We start from the raw sequence: 20574 nt of genomic DNA, 5'->3' as shown, positions 1-20574 counted from the left end.
CTGGGCTAATTCTGCAGTGAAGACATATCTCTATTGTAAATCAAGGGCAGTTCCATGCAAGTCAATGGGGATAGGAAATCCAAAGCTTCTCCTCTTAAAAGCTTGAAGGCCAATTTTTCCCTTTAACGCTGCCCTTTGACTGCATGGAGGGTACATCAAGAATGCCACCTGCCTTCCTTCGCTGCGCTACGGGTTTGGAGGAAGCAGCAGAAGTCTTGGTCAATCACATGCAAGTGAATGCGGAGGGCTAATGCTTGGCACTGCATGTGCCAATACACACTTTTTGGTCACTAGCTTTGACACTGCGTGTGTGCCATGGTGAGGAACAGGCAGAACCAGGTGGGGTTCCGTCACATGGGCTCTGACAAATGGGCTATTCTTTCCTCCTCAGGACATGAGTGTGGAGCAGCCGGTGCTCAGGGCTTGAAAAGGAAAAAAGGATCAGCCAAACTTCAGGCAGGACAGGTGGGAACATGGGATGTAGAGAGAGAGACCAGTGCATTTCAGGTGCAGCCCTACCACCTCCAGTGATGGCAGGGAACCTGGAGCTGCTATGGCAGGGCACATAACCTAGTGGTTAGAGCAATATCTTCAGCAGAGTTACATCCAGGGACATATTTAGCCTAGAGCAGTGTTTCCCAAACTTTGGAAGCCAGTTGTGTAGGAAAAATCCCTGGCGGGCCGGGCCAGTTTGTTTACCTGCCGCGTCCACAGGTCCGGCCCATCGCGGCTCCCACTGGCTGCAGTTCGCTGCTCCAGGCCAACGGGAGCTGCCGGAAGCAGCGGCCAGTACATCCCTCAGCCCACGCCACTTCCAGCAGCTCCCGTTGGCCTGGAGCAGCAAACCACAGCCAGTGGGAGCCGCGATCGGCTGGACCTGCAGACAGGGCAGGTAAACAAACCAGCCTGGGCTGGCCAGGGGCTTTCCCTACACAAGCAGTGTCCCAAGTTTGGGAAACACTGGCCTAGAGGGAGAGAACCCTGCTTCTCTTTTCTCCACTTCCACCCCAAAGTCTCAGCTGAGTAATGGAACTATTTTAATTTGTCAATAACTTGTCAGAATCAAGATGCTAAAATTCTCCAGCTTTACAATGAGGAATTGGATGCACTGCATTCTGATGTATTTCCTCTGTCTAATGTGTCCTGCTTTAAGCACCAGAGAGCAGGATCTTGTGAAGGGGTATGAAGTGGGAATGCCTCACAAAGGCAGCAAGGATAACTCCATCTACACCTGTCTCGGTCAACCGTCCCCTGCTGGTAACAGAGACAGGGGCTTAGCCAGCTCTCTGCTGGTAAATTCTGCCTCCTCTTTTCAGACGGGAAATGAATGGGAAACAGAGCAGAATGGAACAAATTAATGAATGACGTAAGAGCTCTTAGAGCTACAAGTCAAGAGACTCAGCTACCAGTGGGAACATATGCAGCAGCCTGATCTCCCAACCTCCTTCAGAACAGATGTACTGAACTCATGAGCTCTTGGATTTCTTTACTCTTAGGGTACGTCTTCACTACCGGCCATATCGGCAGGTAGCAATCGATTTCTCGGGGATCGATATATCGCATCTCATCTAGATGCGATATATCAATCCCCGAATGCGCTCCTGTCGACTCTGGAACTCCTCCAACGTGAACAGTGGTAGCGGAGTCGACAGGGGGAGCCACAGACATCGATCCCGCGCTGTGAGGACGGTAGGTAACTCGATCTAAGATACTTCGACTTCAGCTACGCTATTCACGTAGCTGAAGCTGCGTATCTTAGATCGATCCCCTCCCAAGTATAGACCAGCCCTTATTATGCTCATTATAATGGAGCCTCTCTCCTCAGCCTGCAGATGTAGAATGGAAGTACCTGTCTCCTTATCTTTGCACACCTGCTATCCAATTTATTAAGGGTGTTTTTTGGATGGATCTGAAGGTGCAGAATGAATCGATAGCCAATGTAGCACCCATGGGAGAGCTGAAAAAAATACGCACTTCATATGTATGCAAAGGGTTCAGAATAGTCAGCTGGATTTCTAAGGGCTGTTTGTAAGATGTTCCAAGAGGGTCTTTGGACCATGTTATTGCAATACTTCAAGTGAACTGAATACAGCCTGCCTTGCAAGACTGGCAGCTCTACAACTACATTTTATATTTCATTTATGATTATAGCAGCACTGTAGCAAAGCGACAACTCATGGGCATGGCGCCTCCTGCTGGTCATCTGGGAATTAACTCTTTTCCAGCATACGGAGCACCTCCTACTGGCCGGTGTTTCATCTGCCACTGGCCCATGTCCCTCCCATACCCCAGTGACCTTTATCTCAGGGTTCTGCCCCAGCAGTAAGCCAACGCTCTGGGTCTCCCCTCTCAGGGGAACCCCCAACCCTCTAAACCCACCTTGCCTCAGTGGCTACTACCAGTCATCATCTAGCCTCCTGCTCCCTGGGGCAGCCTGCAGCCTGTAAAGGCCAATCATCACTGGCAAGGGGTTAGGACCAGCTGCCTCTGCCTATTCCCAGGCTGTACCTCTGTAGCCTCAGTACCTTTCATAGGCCTTCACCGAGGCTGGCAGGTTTACCAGGCTGGAGCTCCCCAGCTCCTTTTGCCCTTCCCCAGCACTGCTCCACCTCAGATACCTAGCACCCCGGCAACTGGCCCTTGTCCCTCTAAGGCTGGAGAAAGACTCCTTCAGCTCCTGGCCTCCAGCCCTCGTATCAGACCCAGCTGAGCCCTAATTGAGCTGGCCACACCTGTGGCTGCTTCCCCCACCAGCCAAACTTGGCTGCTTTTAACCTCTGTTTTCCAGGAAGCGGCCCCACTACAAGCATCTTTCAACTTTAAGAATTCCAAGACAATTTGCAAATTGAAACTGTACAGAGCCCAAAGAACGGTTTTGTGCAGCACTGAAAGGCAGCCACCTCTGATGTGAAACCTAACAGCTGGTTAATAATACCCAAGATGGAATTTGGCCAGGACATGGGAGAGAACCTAGATGAATGAGAACTCTATGGAAACACTGAACTGGATGCAGGCTAACAACGAAGATGATTTGTTCCCAGCCTCCTCTTTCTAACAGTTTTGCTGTGGGACAGAGGGGAAGCTGGGCACTGTAGGATTTTGGCCCTTCCTGTCTTCTGTTCCTACATCTATGAAGCAGGATGTCTCTGTCTAAAGTGTGGGAGAAGGGAGGCACCGAATGAACTTGGGAAAGCCGGCAATCTATCAATTAACAGTATCTATTAGATAAGACTCCCATCCCCCCACAGCATCTTCTCCTGGTTGTGAATGGCTAATGAGACAAGAGGTTGTAACATTAGCCATTTCTCCCCACTCATAGTTTGTTGTCCAGGGTTGGTAGAGTCCAGAACTTGGGCAGTTCCATCTCCAGCCCTTAAGGAAAGTGCTGTCTGATCTACTCTGATCTGATCCCAGCTGAAGTGATTGTGGATTTGCTGCTAGGTAGGGAGGCCCTTGTCAGAGTCCCTCAGCTAGGCAGCTGCTCTTGGTGGCTTATCCCAAACCACCAGCATTATCACCTGCCTCAATGTTGCACCCATGTTGACTATTACCTCAAAGCAACTTCATCTGTCAAAGGTATAACAGAATCATAGAGATGTAGGGCTGGAAGGGCCCTCGAGAGATCATTTAGTCCAGCCCCTGCCCTGAGGCAGGCCCAAGGAAACCTAGACCATCCCTGACAGGTGTTTGTCTAATGTGTTATTAAAAACCTTCAGTGATGGGGATTCCACAACCTCCCTTGGAAACCTATTCCAGAGTTTAACTACCCTTAGAGTTAGAAAGTTTTTCTTAATATTTGACCTAAAATCTCCCTTGCTGCAGATTAAACCCATTACTTTTTATCCTACCTTCAGTGGACATGGAGAACAATTGATCACTGTCCTCTTTATGACAGCCCTTAACATATTTGAAGACTTATTTCAAATCCCCCGCCCCCCCGTCTTCTTTTCTCAAGACTAAACATGCCCATTTTTTTAACCTTTCCTCATAGGTCAGGCTTCCTGAACCTTTTATCATTTTGCGTGCTGTCCTCTGGACTCTCTCTAATTTTCTATATCTTTCTTGAGGTGTGGTATCCAGAACTGGACACATTACTCCACCTGAGGCTTCACCAGTGCTGAGTAGAGTGGAACATCTACCTCCTATGTCTTATGTACAATACTATTAATATGCCCCAGAATGATATAAGCCTTTTCCACAACTGCATCACGTTGCTGACTCTCATTCAATTTGAGATCCAATATAACCCTCAGATCCTTTTCACCAGTACTAACACCTAGTCAGTTTTCCCCCATTTTGTAGTTGTGCATTTAATTCTTCCTTCTTTAATACTTTGCATTTGTCTTTATTGAATTTCATCTTGTTGATTACAGAACAATTCTCTAATTTGTCAAGATAATTTTGAATTCTAATCCTGTCCTCCAAAGGGATTGCAACCCCTCGCAGCTCGGTGTCATCCATACATTTTATAACCATTATCTCCACTCCATTATCCAAATCATTAATGAAAATGTTGAATTGTACCAGACTCGACAGAGACCCCGGAGGACACCACTAGATAAATCCTCCAAATTAGACAGCAAACTATTGGCAATTACTCTCTGACTATGCTTTTTTACTCTATTATGTACTGATATAATAATCATTTCATCTAGACCATATTTCCATAATTTGTTGATGAATTACTGGCACATAGGACCTTGACAGAAATATTAATACCCCATAAGTAGTCAGTAGAAAGTAAACACCCCTTTCCCATTAATTTGAACCCAGGCACCACTATCCAATCATGCCAGGCTACGATATTGGTCAGGGTGACCCCTCCTCACAGGCACAGTTGGTGTTGTTCACTGGTTATTTAGTTCCACAAAAGGAATAATAAAGTTCCATCACCTCCCAAACTTAAAAATTAACTGAATTTTATCAAAATGTCCCAAATTATCACTTAACAAAAATGCAAATAAGGCTTAGTCCATTGAGCCTTTTCCCCTTCCTTACCAGCAGATGGCAGCAGAAAGCTCCCTCTCCTATGGAGCTTCCTCCGTCTGGAGTTCTCCAGCAGCTCTAGACCACTCATCACCCTGTTCACCAACCAATTTCAATAGTGAGAACCCTACTCTCCCCAGAAGCTGGGTGTTTTTTTAAATAAACAACAAACCCCGCCACATATTGCAAGAGTTGACTCCATTGTGACTAACTTTATTCCAACTTGCTGCCTTTCAGTCATGCATCTTCAGCTAGCCCACAGAGAGGGTTATGAATCTGCTGCTGCCTTTGCACTTACTAAGCCGGTTCTTTAGCTCAGGCAGTAGACACTCACTCTTTTAGCTCACGCCGTTTAGGTTTAAGCCCAACAAGGGACCTGGACATGGGCATCCTTACAAAGAGAAGCGCTGGGATTGAGCCGTTAATCAGACACTACAGATGGAAAAAAAAATACCTTATTACCTCACCGAGTGCATCTGTGTTTGAAAAGAAGCTGACTGCAGTGCTTCCTGGCTGCATCTGTGATGAGCCCAGTGGCCCGTGGGGACAAGGTGGGCAGCACAGGGGTTGCATATGGTCATCCAGCCCCCTCCCTGGGATGCAGGCTCTAGTCTGCGCTTCATTGTGGATGAGGTCACGTATTTTGTTTGTGACAGATCTTGCATTGATCATCACATCAATTTTAGATTTAGGGTGCCTGCTTCAGGCCCATGCCTAAGCAACGGTCCCATCCAGTGGATAGGTAATGGATGGATGGGACTTGGTTTCTCATGGCACTTCCTTGAACAGTTCTTCCCAGCGTGGATTGCTATAGGCAAAGCAGTGGATCATGCCATGGGACATTTGGAGAGGGGGAAAGGTCATATGGTTCGCCACATGCCATGGGCAGGACAGGTCTGTTGGGCCTTCTTTAGCGTTATCCCTTGGTGGAGTCCTGGGGATGGGGGGAGTTGGAGCAGTCTGTTCCTGGGACAGCAGTGGGTGTGCTGGATGGAAGCATGGTGCATTGGCAGAGACCAAAATAATAACCACAGTACGAGTGGAGTCCAAGAAGAGGGGGAGGGTCACAATGACATTAGAGATACACTCCCACGGCCATGCCCTGCTTTGCAGGGAGGGGCAGATAGCACTTACCAATGACCAGCACGTGTACTGGAAAGCGGCTGCAAGATGGTGGCAGAGTCTGGTGGAGCAGGGCTGGGGCTGAGAGTTCCTCTCCCGTCCAAGTGGCCTTTGGAAGCTCTGTTCCAAGGGGAGGCTCCTGCCCTGGAGAGACCTCTCTCTGGTTTCCAAATTTTCAGTGTCTGTGACCCTACTGGAGGGAGAATGGCCAGAGGATCAGGGACAGGACCCTTTAAGGGAGCTCAGGCTCCTCTGTGGCTGTGGGTAGGGCTGGTGGCATGTGGGACCTGCCACTGCTTCTATTCACTGAAGCAGTGCAGGCCCCTTCCACAACATAAGCGACTGTGGTGTGGGGTTTGGGAGGAGGGGGAAGGGTCCCTTGCACACCGTTTTAGTCCGAGCACTATCCGGGACGCGTTTGCTTGAGAGTCACTCCACAGCCCCTGGGGAGAGCAAGGCATTACCAGCCTCCAAAGCAGCCAGACCTGCGGGCTTAAACACAGCAGCCTGTCAGGTGTCCGAGCCTCGTGCTTGCTCTTAAGTGCTTGTGAAACAGCTCTAAATCCCTTCGCTGCCACCCCGCCTCTCCCAGGCTAATCAGCTGGGGCCTGACAAACAGGCAGGGCAATTTGAGTCTTTGCTTTCAGTGCTCCCTCCTAACCCCACCCCAAGAGCCATGTCTTTCACTAACAGCTCAATGGGAGGACAGGTTTGGTTCTCTGCAAACCTGCGTAGAGCACGTCTTTGCGTCGAGCTGGAGAGAGAATTCCCAGCTGGAGGAGCCATACCCACGCCGGCTCTGAGCAAGTTAAAGCGCTAAAAAAGCGAGCAGTGGGCGGGGCTAGCCACCCCAAGTACACTTCTGTACGTACACTTCTGTTTTTAGCATGCCGGGTTGACCAGAGCTAGTGCAGTATGTCAACCCCTGCTGGACCTGAGACCTTCCCGCTCTGGTGTAGATGCTGAGCAGTGTTACCCACCCCTAACCCCCCAAGCCTGTGCCATCTGTTGCCGACATGGCTCCCCTAAGCCCTGCCAGCTAGCAGTGGTGGATTAGTCACTGGGCCAATGCCCATAAAAATGGGCGCCCCTGCATCCTGATCTGCTCTGCCCACCCAGCGCTCCTGCCGGGGAGTTGGAGTCAGGGTGCCCGACCCCGCTCCCCGGCTGAAGCACTGACCCAGTGCACCTCCTGGGTGTGGGGGTCGGGCCAAGCCCCGTGCCCTGACCCCATTTCCCTGGGAGCAACACGGGAGGAGGGGGAGGGAGGATGGCAGGTGGAACCCCACTTGCTCTGGCCCAGGGCCCCACAAAACCCTAATCCACCCATGCCAGCTAGGACTGTGGAGAAGTGGCGCCATGAATGCAGTTTGGACCATCCCCCACATGGCCAGGGAAAGCGTCACCTACACAAGCCTGCTTGATGCTGGCAGTGTGAACCCCCCATTTGCTGTAAAACCTTCAGAGACATTGGAAAATAATATTTGCTTCCTCTGTTCTTGCTTTTCCAGTTGGCAAATGCTGTTTCCTGCATCCTGCCCCTCTGGTTTTAATGGGATAAACCCCAAAATATGTCTCAGTCAGGTTCACCTCCCCACTCCTTGTGCACTGTCAGCATCCAGAACCATCACACCACCTACCATCCTCGAGAACTTTACAAACATTCATCCTCAGCCCCTTTTTCCAGGGGAATGGGGAAACTGAGGCAACAAAAGGCGACGTACCTTTCCCAAAGCCACACAGGGAGCCATTCACACCGCTAGGAACAGAACCTCAGAATCCTGACTCTCAGCTTCCTACTGTAACCACTTGGCAACATGGCCTCCCTCTCAGTGCTGATGACAGCATCGCTCTGAGAACAGGGATGTAGCTAGCAATCAGAAAACTGTACAGCCATTGGATGCTCTGTTGCTCCCTGCTGCACACAGTATACCTACAATCTCTCCCATCATAGGTGCTGGAATGAGGGATGCTGGGGGGTGCAGCCACATTCCGTGGCTTGAGGTGGTTTCCATCATATACCAGGTTTACAGTTTGGTTCAATGGCTCTCAGCACCCCCACTGTACACATTGTTTCAGCGCCCTTGTCTCCCACCGCAGGGCTGCATTCACCTAGTGTGTGTAAATTAGGGCACCCAGTGTGTATCTGGGCACCAGCTTGGAGCCCATAACAAGCATTCAGAGTCCCAGATTGCAGAATAGGGGGATAAACATTTGACATTCAGACTAACCATCTCCTCACTAAAACAGGTGCAAGTCGACGGCAGAACCTTGCAGCGTGTTCATAAAAAGAGCTGACAAAAAGCGTCAGAAACTTTTCCAGTCACCTTATCTCCTATTCCTCTCAGGAAATTAAAAACCATTTCTAGGTGAACACACAATTTAACAGAAGGAGATGGGCGGCCTGTGGACCTTACAGCTCTGTTATTTGGAGCCATTCACAACAGAATTGCATTTATTAATTTTTTAAAAAATCTTGCTGCATCCTCATCTGCAGTATTCATCCGCACTTAGTGATTAAGGGCTTGTCTACATGGGAAAGTTTCAATAGTCAAATCGATGTAGTGTGATTGGTATAAGCCCTGGGTGGATGCTCTTACTCCAGTATTAGAGTGGGGTTTTTTGGTTTAGCTTAACCTCCTTGCTGAGCAACATAAGCTAAACCAAATAATAATAATAACAGTGACAACACTTAACTCTTATATAGCACGTTTCATCAGTAGACTCAAAAAGCTCTGTAAAGGAGGTCAGTATAATTATTCCCTGTAACATTCTGTATCTTGGGGGATCGCCCTGTAACCCCCATATTCCTCACTTATATATAACTGTGATCTTGATATAAAGGAGGCCATGTGAGGTATCAGGGGAAAGGTTATGATCTGCTGAAAGTCATTTTTCTATCTGTATATGTGTATCATTAATGCATATGAAGTTATGAGAATTGCGTTGTATGGTTGTCACTAAAACTGGCTGTCAGTTGGGGAATCAGCCAGATATTAGCTCCTCAGAGACAACAGGAAAGAAAGTAACTAATGCCCAGGTGGAGTGTCAAATGACCAATCAACAGCCCTTGTCCAGCAAGGGAGCTACAATGCAATGACTCACCTGCATCAGGTCACCCCAGGGGAATTGCTCAACCTTGTCTGGGCACTCAGCAATGCCATCCAGACATGCCTAGATTTGTGTTCTCCAAGCACATAGACTAGGGGTATAAAACAGTGGCCACATACTTGGCCTTTCCCCTGCCCCCACCCATGCTGTGAGCAACAAGGACTCTGAGAAGACTTAAGACTCCAACAGAGGAGACTGACCCAGGTTTCAAGGGTGAATCTATGTACTATGAACTGCAATATCCAGTGGAGTGAGAAAAACTGCTTAGACTAGATGTTGCTCAGTCTATAAGAGTTGAGAGTTTAGGCTGCATTCTTATATTTTATTTTGGTAACTAACTCTGACTTTTTGCCTATCACTTATAATCACTTAAAATCTATCCTTTGTAGTCAATACATTTGTTTAACTGTTTATCTTTACCAGTGAGTTTGCCTGAAGTGTTTGGCAAATCTGCTCAGGTTTGCAAAGGCTGATGTATATCCACTTTCCATTGATGAAGTGGTAAACCAATTAATAAATCTGCACTGCTTGTCTTGAGCAGTGCAAGATGGTATAGTCCTGAGGTACAGTGCTGGGAGGATTTAGCTGGTGCCTTTCTCTGGGTGATTCATGAGTGGGTCTGGGAGAATTCATGCAATTCAGCTGAGTGTGGAGCTTCACATGTGGCTGTGCTGAGCGATAACAGTACCTAGGGGTTTGCTGCTTGTCACTAGCAAGGCATTGTGAGGGACAGCCCAGGCTGGAAAGAGTTAAGAGGGCACAGTGGTCCCACAGTCCCAGGCTGCACCCTAGGGATCCCATCGCATCCCCATTTTACAGATGGGGAATCTGAGGCACAGAGCAGGGAAGTGACTTGCCCAAAGTCACCCAGGAAGACCAGTGGCAGAGTCAGTAATAGAATCCAGGCCTCTTGAGACCCAGTCCAGTGCTCTAAGCACTAGCCAACAGTGCCCCCACCTCCACCCTATGCTCTCATGCTGGAATAAGCGTCCACGTGAGTGGATTATACTAGTATAACTAAATCCAGTTTAAGTTCACATCTTAATTTATATTGAAAAAACCATCCCTATGTACACAAGGCCTATATTGTGCTCCATTGGCTGGCTGAATTAATGAATCACCATCGGAGCAAAACTATTACAGGGCCTCGCAGTGAATACTTTGGGGGTTCGCCTCTCTGGGACAGAGTGGGGAGAGGCAGGTGTCAGACAAGCCAAGAACAGCCCCAGCCAGATTGTAACAATTGCATAAACCAGGCCACAGTTTGGATTGAAATGATTTGACAATTGTTCTCCAGTGAGGAAGAAAATTAGAAGTGCCATACAGACCCTCGCTGCATCTATGTCCTTTTAGATGATTATTTCTCTGCCTGGTTGCACTACCTCCTCCCAGTGGGGTTACAGCCCTGGCTCCCTATGTAACTCAAGTGCAGCAACATGATCTGGAATAGAATTGCCATTCTCCAGCCTGCAGTGCCAGGTACCCTAGGGGATTCCACTGTGCCAACATCAGCGTTCTGCTCGCTGCTCTGACACTAACTCAGCAAGGGGCTGCGGGACGGGAGAGGAGCAATGTTTTGCTCTGGGCACTGAGGCAGGAGAAACAGGTGAGATCAGGACAGTGCCTGTTTCCAGTCAGTACTTAACTCCTCATTGCTAGGTTATCACCAGGGGAACGTAAAGGGAGTTATAGTGGCGCACTCAGGAGTAAGGCAGTCACCTTGGCCCAGGAGAACCTGCAGCGAAGAGATGTTCCCGGCGATGATGGAAGTCGCACAACAATCTCTCAGCAGCAGATCAAACAAGATGCAGTAGATGGGGTGCTGGGCCAGATCTCTCAGCTGCAGATCCAGGCAAACAGGAGTGCTGTGATACTCTTCACAGACACACTCTGTCTAGGGCTGCAGAAAGGAGAGCCCAAATCCCTGACCTCGCTGGGAAGCTACTGAAGTCCAGAGAGTTCGGGGAGGGAAAAGGAATTCTGCAGGCTAACAAAACTCTCAGGGGCTAAGATAGACAGTAGGGATCAAAGAGCTGGTGCCAGAGACCACACTCATAAGGCGGGAACATGGTCTAATGGTTAGGGCAGGGGCAAGGGAATCAGCAGTCACTGGGTTCTAACTAGAGCTGGTAGAAAATTGTCAGTTCCCAGCTCTCCCCCTATAGAAAATGGCCTTTCCCCAAAAAACCAAACAAATGTTTGTTTCATTCCAAGTTTTCCCATATTTTCAAGAGAAACCAAACATTTGCAGGGTAGAGGGGAGGATCACAATTTTTCAGTTTTTAAAAAAATGTCATTTCCAGAAAAGTTGGGTTTGAGTTTTCTAAAATCTTTTTTTTCCATGGGGGGAGGAGGTAAAAGACAAACCAAATGTTTTAATGGGAAATTTGTAAAAGAAACTCCCCAAACCCTATTTTTTTTCAAAATGTCACATGAAAAACAATCAGCATTTTTCATCCAGCTCTAATGCTAAACCCAACCCCTGCTACTCACTTGAAGGCCAATCACTTAAACTTTTCCACCTCAGGCCTGCAAAGCTTGCTGGTGGCTAATCTTACTGTCAGCTTCATGTAACCCTGGATTCTCTGGACAGTCCCTGGTCCTGGAATGTCAAAGGAAGGCAGATGGGCCAAAAAAGAAACCCATTTTTCCCACTGTGCCTCCATCCCAAAGGTCGTAGCTTATACCAGGTACTAATCTGCCTGTATTTGGAGTCAAGGTTATTATTACTGGCTTTTTATGAGTGCATTTCCCCAGCAGGAATGCATGACCGCAGCTTCCAGAAGAGCGACTAGCCAGTATTGCAAACCTTTGATCATTCTTGAAAGGTTTTTAACTACAACAGTGCAAGGAAGTGACTTAAATGCAATCCTGCTGCCCGGATTCATCTCACTGACCCTGGAAAGCACCATGCAGTAGCGGTGTGCAAAGGGACATCTTGCGAGGGCAGAGGCTGCTCCAAAGGGGGCAAGGCAACACATGGGGGGGTGGGGTTAAAAGAAGCGACGGGACATGCTAGTTCAATTCGGTGGTGGTGGGTCCTTCCGCTCTAATCCATTGGCTGTTGGGGTGGGGGACTGTTGGATGTTCTCTGTTCTAGAGTGCTTCATTCTTACTAGAAGTGGCTGTAATGAAACCCAGGTGCCATTTCAAACATGGACTCCAATAGAGATAAACAGGGTGACGTTTCTGACCTACTGAAGTCAGCAGGAGTTTTGTTGTTGGTTTAAATGGGACCAGGATTTCACCCCTATATCCTGTAACTTTATGAACTGAACTCCGGCCCTGATTCAGGAAAGCACTTACACATGTGCTAGAATTGTTTACATGCTTTTCAGGAACGTTGTGTTGAATCAGGGCCTCTGTTAATTGGCGTTGGAGCCATATTACACACTCAGTGGGTGCCCTGAGGCCATGGTGATGGGCATCCATACAAAAATCTTTATTTTTATTATTTATTTGGCTTTGAACAATGAAATAATGCCTAGGCAGAGCTCAAGGCACCTTAATGGGTAGTTAAAACCAAATCACACAATCATGACTACACAGCAGCATAAAAATAATCATACCTAGGAAACAAAATGACCCAGCCAGCCCAATCAATCAAAGCAGCACAAAGCCCTCCTTTTCCATTGCCCCAGGATTACATACCCTGAGGCCACGTCCACACTACAGAGAAAAATCGAAATTAATAAAATCGATTTTATAAAACAGGTTTTATAAAATCGATTTTACGCGTCCACACTAGGGCACATTACTTCGGTGGTGTGCGTCCATGGTCCCAGGCTACCATCGATTTCCGGAGAGGTGCACTCTGGGTAGCTCAGTAAAAGAATGGGACCAATAACTTCGATTTCCGTCCACACTAACCCTAAATCGATTTAGTAATATCGATTTTAGGGTTACTCCTCTCGTTGAGCAGGAGTACAGAAATCGATTTTAAGACCCCTTAAAATCGATTTTAAGAGCCTTGTTGTGTGGACGGGTACACCGTTAAATCGATTTAACACTGTTTAAATCGATTTAACGCTGTAGTGTGGACCAGGCCTGAGTCATCCCCAAAAGCCCTATTAGACTAGGAAGGACAGACAGACAGTAGAAAGAGTCTTGTCCATGTGTGCTCTGAGCAGGAGTCCAGATATCATGGGGATAGCTATTAAAATAGAGAGATCAATCAATCAGCTGCCCTCATCCCAGTTCAAGGCTGGTAGTCAGACTCCCTGTGCTCAGCACCCACTGAATCATCCATGTCTCTTCATCTCCTCTTTCCTTTCCCCTCTGGCCCTACCCTGCAATTCCAGAAGCTGCTGGCCACTGCCCTCCATGGCACATCCCGAGGCTTGCCCCAGGCCTCTGTGTCCTCCTGCTTGAGACAGGACTGCAGAGGGCTTCTGAAGGATGAATGGGAGCCATCCTGCCTGATGGCAATGAGGCTAGTCACTGCGACAGGGGCTTTATGAAAATGGTACTATTGTTCTAGAGCTCTTCTCCCCCACCTCCGGGACACAGACAGTGATACCAGAAGCTGCGGGGGAATGAGCGAGAGGGAATGGATCACTTGATGATCACCTGTTCTGTTCATTCCCTCTGGGGCACCTGGCACTGGCCGCTGTTGGAAGACAGGATACTGGGCAAGATGGACCATTGGTCTGATCCAGTATGGCGCTCCTTATGTACCAGCACAAGTGAGCAAGACAGCCACCATAGTTTACAAAGCTAACAAATTTATTGCACAACTTGGCACTGTATTGCAGGAGGAGAAAAGAGGCCAAACTCTGTTTATTAGCTACCCTGGAGTCTCCCAGCAGCTAAGATGCGAGGCATCTGAAGCACCTATGGCCAGGTGGGATGACATCGATCTGACACATGGCGTGTCTCTGTGGAATTCCTGCCAGTGCTGGGAAGGCTGCCCCAGAAAATGTTTGCCAAAGGAATTCCTCTTCAGCCAAACACTTCCCCCGTGGCTTGGTGCTTAAAGAAAAAGCATGGGAATCGAGACATCTAGTCTGTTCCGTCCAGGTGAGAACCACTTGCTGTGTTACCATGGATGGGCCCATATTCAGAGGCACTCTGCAACTGTAACTCCCATTAAAGACAAGGGGAACTGCAGATGCTTGGCACCTCTGAACAGCAGCCCTGTAATTGCTCTGTGCCTCAGTTTCCACACCTGTAAAATGTGGCAAATACTGATCTGCCTCACAGGGCACATGGTGGGGTTTAACTCAGCATGGTCTGCAAAGCGCTTTGAGACCCCAGCCACTCAAGAATAATCATTTGTCTCAGACTGAAATTGAACAGAAGCTTCTAAGAAGTTCTGAACGATTCAAATCCAGTGCGAGAGGCTGTGCTTCATGATGAGGCATTTTGGGCCACAAATTTTGGGGAAGAGCCAGTTCTCATGAGATTTCCAGCCTGGTTTTGCATACTTCGAAGTTTGGCTAGGTCAGAAAAATCTCCTGACAGAGTATCTGAACTTTTAGAGGCTTCATTCAAACAGCTGAAGTTTACTCATCATTAATAATAATCCCTAGCTCTCACATGGCACTTTTCATCTTTAGATCTCAAACAGTTTATAAAGGAGGTCAGTCCCATTATCTCCATTTTACAGGTGGAGAAATCTTGACCCCAATTTTCTGCCTTTCCGACACAAGGGAGAAAAATAAGACAATGGAGATCAAGATTTCCCATGTGGATCTGAGAGGGGCATTTTGCCTTTATAATTGACAAGGACTCTCATTCCTGGGATCTCTCCTTCCCATCCCCAGGACAGTGACTATAAACCATGCTATGTTCTCACAAAATCTCAGATCTCCTCTGTCCCTGGGAGGAACAGACCAAGCACATTGAAATAGTTCATGGACAACCAAACACAGTGCTATATCCAAGGTAGCCAATATGCAGACCACAGCCCAAATTCAGACCACCAGACACTTTTGAACAAACCTCAAAATCTTTTTATTTATTTATCATCTTGTAGAAGTGTCGACTCACCCCTGCAGTGCCTCCCACTGGTGACTTCCAGGAATTAACTCATTCCAGCTCCAGAGCACCCTCTGCAGGCCAGTCATCTGCTTGTCCTCTGGCCCCAGTGTCCCTCCCTGGACCCTGGTGCCCCTTTAACTGGGGTGCTGCCCCTGGCAGTACCCCACCCAATCTGGGTCTCCCCTCCCTGGGGAACCCCCAACCACTATCCCCACCTTGCCTCAGTATACGGCTACTACCAGTCATTGTCTAGCCCCATGCCCTGGGGCAGACTGCAGTATCAGCCTACTCAGCACTGGGAAGGTTGGGTTTGGACCTGCTGCCTTTGCCTACCCTTTGGCTGCCCTCTGCAACCCCGAGTACCCCTTGGCCTTCTGCTAGGTCACAGCCTGGGGCTTTCCAGGCTGGAGCTCCCCAGCTCCTCTGCCTTTTCCCAGCCCTGCTCCACTCAGGTACCCGGTCTCTGTTTAGCTTCTTGCAGCCAGGCCCATCTCTCTCTACAGCCAGAAGGAGACTGCGTGGGCCTCTGACTCACAGCCTTTTATAGGGGCCAGCTGGGCCTGATTGGGGCATGGCCACAGCTGAGCCTACTTTCCCCCAATCAGCCCAGGCTTCTTGCTCCAGCCCCAGCCCTCTCCTGGACTGTTTTAAGCCCCGAAGGGCAGGAGCGGGTAACCACCCCGCCACACATCTTTTTGTTGCTATTATTTTCTCTGGAGTCTGGCCCTTGACTATACTTTGACCAAGAAATTTGGACCTTGACAAAACTAATTGACTACTCCTGCCCTACACCATTCATTAGCAAGAATTGTTCCCTGTAGTTCAATGTGGGACTAAGTATGTTTCCTCCCATTAAATAATCTCACTAACAAAACACCCTTTGGGGCAAAAAAGTCAATACAAGACTTTCAAAATATGACAAAGAACATCACAACAAATGCTCGGCTCCTTGCAATGAAAAACCAATTTTGCGGAACATTTCCTTTTTAAAGAAAATAGAAGCGACCCAAAGGCCTGGTCTACACTCGGGGGTGGGGGCGGGTTGATGTACGATGAACGAGAATAGCGTAGCTGAAGTAGATGTATCTTAGTTTGACTTACCTCCCATCCTCTCGCCCTAGTGGAGTTCCGGAGTTGATGGGAGCGTGTTTGGGGATCGATTTATCACCTCTAGATAAATTGATCCCCGACAGATTGATTGCTACCCACCAATGCGGCGGGTAGTGTGGATGTACCCAAAGATGACATGACAGGAAAGAGCAGATCTCACCTCAACTTATTATTTCTATAGAGCAAAATCCAACACTCGCACCAGCCTCTTAGAAGCATAGGATTTGCTGTGCTGGATCTAGCCATCTAGTTATCCATCCGAACATTTACACCGTACTCATCACTGGGGTATCTGAGCCTACTGGTCTAGCAACCGGCTCCAGCAGGGGCTGGTATTTGCTATATCAGAAACAAATAACTTATGTAAATGCACCGAGACATGGTGCGTATAGGTGGGAAGATGTTTCTCTCTGACCTCTTTGGCTGATCAGCTGATATCCTGAGGCAGATCAGATTGCCTCTGTCTTAGGCTTCTCAGGGTCAGGCAACTGAACCTCCATGACAACCCATATTATTGATCTTAGCACTATCCAGCTCTGTAGTCTCTTGGGGTCTCAGTTCCCCCTCTGTAAAATGAGGTAACAGCACTTCCTGACCTCACAGGGGTTTTGCGAGGATAAATCCATTAAAGATTATGAGATGTTCAGACACTATGATAATGGGGCCCAGATAAGTACTTAAGATAGAGATGATCCGGGCCTGCTGATGGTGGGTGGGCAGAGTGAGGGCGGCCGGCTTCAGCAGTGTTACTGAGCATGCTCAGTCTCGGTGAGCCTGCTCCGTACAACCCAAGCAGCAAACCTGAGGGGGCACGTGACCCCACATACTCCCCCCATATGTTGCCTCTTAATAAAATGAATAGATTAACAAGCCCTGCCCTGGTATTTGACAATTGTTGGACTTAGTCTAAATGTTCGAAAGTCATTCATAATTTAGGGACCCTTAAAGGGATGTCTTCAGGGGGCTCAGCATCAGTCCCCTCTATGGTGTCACTTGAAAATGTAGGCAATTGCAAGAGATAAGTACACTTACCACACACTGGGGGGTGCTGCAAAGTGAGGGAGGATCTGAGATGGTTCTTTCTCATGCAGGCCAAGGGTGAAGCCCTGAAGGCCACCAACAACATTCAAGTCACATTCCTCAGCCAAAGCAATGTTGAAAGAAACACCCCAAACTCTGGCTTTAAAATAAAAATCCTTTGGAATGCCCCCCTCCCTCTGCCAAAGACCGAGGCCTAAGGGCTATGTTCTCAAGCTCTATTTTGCGGAAAGATCTTATTGACAATAGAAGAGGTGCTGACAGAGGGAAAGCCAATGCTCTGATCAATGTTTAATCAATAAAGTCATAAACGCACAGAACTCTGCACTGGGTCCAAGACATATTCCCTTAGTCATGGCTTTGATGAATGAAGCCCCCAGTGCTATCCTGCCACCGGCTTGGGTATGTTCAGAAAGTTCATTGCCAGGTCGAGATTCCTGGCATCTCCTTTCTGCAAAGCCATTTGCTCCACAGCTGATAAGCAGGGACGGGTTCTTACTCTTATCAATCTGCAAGCACTTGTCCTGGAGGCTCAGTTCCACTCACTGACATGAGGCTGACTAGTTTCGCCTCCTTTGAACTGTGTGGAGGAGAGGTCAGATCCGAAGGTAAGGAACAATGAGTGACTTCCAGTAGTTGCTGCACTGTTCTACTGGGCCAAATTGCTGCCTGTGTGTCATCCCCACATCTGGTGTCCTCGTAATGTCAAAGGAAAGAGAATCCTAGGACACAGAATGTGTCAGCACCCAGGTGATGGGTTATCATGTACCTTGCAGAGGACAGCACTGTCAAATTCCCTCTGCACATGGATAATGGCCCCAACTCTGTTTTATCCTTGCTGACTCACTTCGCAGCCCTGTGTGCTGTGCTGGGTTTCCCCTCAGGCTACAGACGCACTGATGATTTTTGGCCCCCAGCCTTATTAAAGTAACATATTACACACCCACACAGTAGCATCTGTCCTGGTGAAGAATCCTAAAGAGATTTACTAAGAGGAACCACGTCATTCACCACTGAAATGCAGTCACCTCTGAGGTGAAACATGACAGCTCTATAACAGCAGTTCAGTACAGGCAGAAGACATATTTCCAAGTGAAATTACTGTAGGGCTTCCTGGGAAGGGGAGCATCGGGGTCTGACTCTTCTATATTGCCTTTCACCCCAGGATCTCAAAGCAATTTACATTAATGGATTCAGTCTCATGGCAACTCTTTATACAGCTTGGGAAGCATAAGCAGAGAGAGGTGGAGTGACTTGGTGAAGGTCACACAGGCAACACATGGGAGAGTCTGGGGTAGACTCGATGTCTCTGTGACATTACCTAGGGTACAATCTGGACTGTTAAACAGTTGTTTCCCCTCAGTTCTCCAGCCTGGGGTGCCTTTTACTCTGCTTCACTGTGAGAGCAACCACTCCTGGTGTGCTCCCACACAGCCTTCTCCCAGCTACACTGTAGGAGTGCTGTGGCCAGCCACTTATGAATTACACTGCAGGGAAACACCAGCAAACTCCCAGTCCCAGGCTTTCCCCCAGAAATGTACGTCTTGTACTGCCCAAGCCTCTCCTGGACAACACAAGCTCATATAAAGTCCGTCATTTATTAATAGAAAATGATATGCCCAGATCCTGTTATCTCAAATGGAGTTTCCCCAAAGATTTCAGTCCAAGCACCCTGATTTAGATAAAGCACAAAATCAAGTTTATTAACTACAGAAAGATCAATTTTAAGTGATTACAAGTAATGAGGCATAAAAGTAAGAATTGGTTATAAAGAAATAAAAGATAAAACAGAAACTAATATGTAACTTATCAAGCTAGGGTTTCAGTTGTGTTAGTCTGTATCCGCAGAAAGAACAGGAGCACTTGAGGCACCTTAGAGACTAACAAATTTATTTGAGCATAAGCTTTCATGAAATACTCCTGTTCTTTTAACAAGCTACATGATTTTAAAGCAAAAGTCTCTCTCACCACATGTCAGCAGTCTTACTGGCTGAATTCCTTTCAGACAGGATCCTTCCCTCTGTCCAAAGCAGTCTCTTTGTTCCTTAGGTGGTGTTGCTGCTGTGGGTAGAGAGAAAGGGAGGAATCTTTTGGGGTGTCTGTTCCCCATTCTTATACCTTTTCCTCTTCTTTGGGGATCGTCTCTAGCTGGGATTCAGGAGATAGAAAGCCCATGAGGATGGGAACCTCCAACTGTTTCTTTGCCAAGGTGTAAATTTCTCGTTCACACCCTTTTTCCTGCCAAAGAATGGCCGCTTAACCAGGTGACAGTCCATTTGATTTCGTTGACACCTGGCTGAGGCATCAGTTTGCCTGAGGAACTGGTTTGTAGCTACTTCCCTAGGTTTGGAATATGAATCTTATAAATTTACATACAATGTTGCCACACATTTTACAAGCACAATAAAGATCAGAAAATCCTGAGTTTTCAGATGATACCTTACAAGCCAGAGTTTGTACAAAATGTATCATAGTCTTGAAAAAGGGGTGGACATACGGATACAGACTGTCACAGACTTCCCATCCAATAATTTTGCTACAGGACAATCCTTCATGTTGGAGGTAAGTGTAGTGAATTATCTCTCACATCTACATGGGATTGTGCAGGGCCACCCATTAGGTGCTAGGAAAAGCTGTGAGGGATTCTACATTTTTAATTGTTATGGGTTCCCTTCCACTGAACTTTGCTTTGAGTTTTGGGCTTCAAATGAAGCCCGAAACTAAAAGTGACACCACTAATTCTCCTGAGACTTGACATCAAACCCACTAGCTTTGCATAGTCTCATCTTGTAAAATGACCCAGATGTTGTAGATCATCTAGGTGACATTTTTAGATTAAGGAGAAGCACAAGAACAAAGAACCAACGTAATGTCCCCCAGCAGAGAGCGGAGAAAGAGAAACTGTGTGTGTCCTAGTCTAACAGGCTGCAACAACTCAGAATAAAATGGCTCATCTCTGCACACAGGGAGAGTTTTCAGGAATTTAAAGGTTCAGAACACAGACAACAAAAAAAGTATTGTGATTTCATAGCTGCATTCAGTCCAGCCCTGTCTCAATTCCACATGACATCTAGCATTTCTCAAATTTAAAGTAGAGATGGGGACAAACTCCCAGAGTAGAACATTCCTGAAATTTACCAGGGGAGGGGCAGATTTAGCAAACAGTTCCTTTCTTAGTAATGGGCTGGACCAAAGCACTGGATCCAAACCTATGGCAGGTCTAGC

The sequence above is a fragment of the Gopherus evgoodei genome, chromosome 18 (genome assembly GCF_007399415.2).
Source record: "Gopherus evgoodei ecotype Sinaloan lineage chromosome 18, rGopEvg1_v1.p, whole genome shotgun sequence".
In the NCBI taxonomy this organism is placed as follows: domain Eukaryota; kingdom Metazoa; phylum Chordata; order Testudines; family Testudinidae; genus Gopherus; species Gopherus evgoodei.
The sequence above is the reverse complement of the archived record's forward strand: the minus strand, read 5'-3'. Positions refer to the sequence as shown.